This window comes from Haliaeetus leucocephalus, unplaced genomic scaffold (assembly GCF_000737465.1).
Source record: "Haliaeetus leucocephalus isolate CR32 unplaced genomic scaffold, Haliaeetus_leucocephalus-4.0 Scaffold450, whole genome shotgun sequence".
NCBI classification, from domain to species: domain Eukaryota; kingdom Metazoa; phylum Chordata; class Aves; order Accipitriformes; family Accipitridae; genus Haliaeetus; species Haliaeetus leucocephalus.
This window is the reverse complement of record NW_010972886.1, coordinates 455816-456387: the sequence shown is the minus strand read 5'-3', so window position 1 is coordinate 456387 and position 572 is coordinate 455816. Positions and strand designations below refer to the sequence as shown.

The 572-nt window shown below is 66.8% G+C and overlaps 1 protein-coding gene across 1 annotated transcript in view; it reads right to left on the bottom strand.

The window, feature by feature from the left end:
- HIVEP2 (human immunodeficiency virus type I enhancer binding protein 2) overlaps window positions 1-500 on the bottom strand; it is a 139541-nt gene extending 139041 nt beyond the window's left edge. The window contains exon 1 of the mRNA XM_010574599.1: window positions 74-500. The gene's annotated coding sequence lies outside the window, so the exon portion shown is untranslated. The remainder of the gene's footprint in view (window positions 1-73) is intronic.
- Between the last annotated feature and the right edge of the window lie 72 nt (window positions 501-572).

Here is a 572-nt window from a genome sequence, read left to right as displayed (position 1 = left end):
CGGGCAGGCGGCGGGCAGGGAGAGGAGGAGGAGGAGGCGGAGGGGGCTGCCCGCAGCAACCGCTGCTGCTCACCTGGGAAGTCACCGAGGAGGAAGGAGGGAAGCCCTCCCGGTGCCCTTGTTGTTGTTGTTGTTGTTGCTGATCCCGCCGGGCGCTCTTGTTGCTCCTTTGCTAAGGGCTTGCCTGGAGTGAGGTGGCTCGCGGTGCTTCTTTATATATAAAGACAGACAGAGATATTCCAGCGGCCAAGGGGCGCCCGCTTCACGCATTTATCTTAAGGCAGGTCATTTCTCTCCCTCTCTTTGGAAAGGATCATCACCGTCACCCTGACAGTGCCGGAGGGGCTGGTGTTGCACGGGGGAGAGAGAGGCGGAGGCCCGGGAGCCGCAGCCCGCCCTGGCCGAGGCGGGAGGGAGCGCTCCGGGCTGCAGGCGGATCTGCCGGGCTATTCCTGGCACCACTTCCCAGAACACAAGTTACAGGGCGGCGAGCGCGGAGCGAGCGCGGGGAGCGCGCCGACCGTGACGTCACCGGGTCCCCCCGCGCGCCGGCGGGGAGCGAGCGGGGCGCG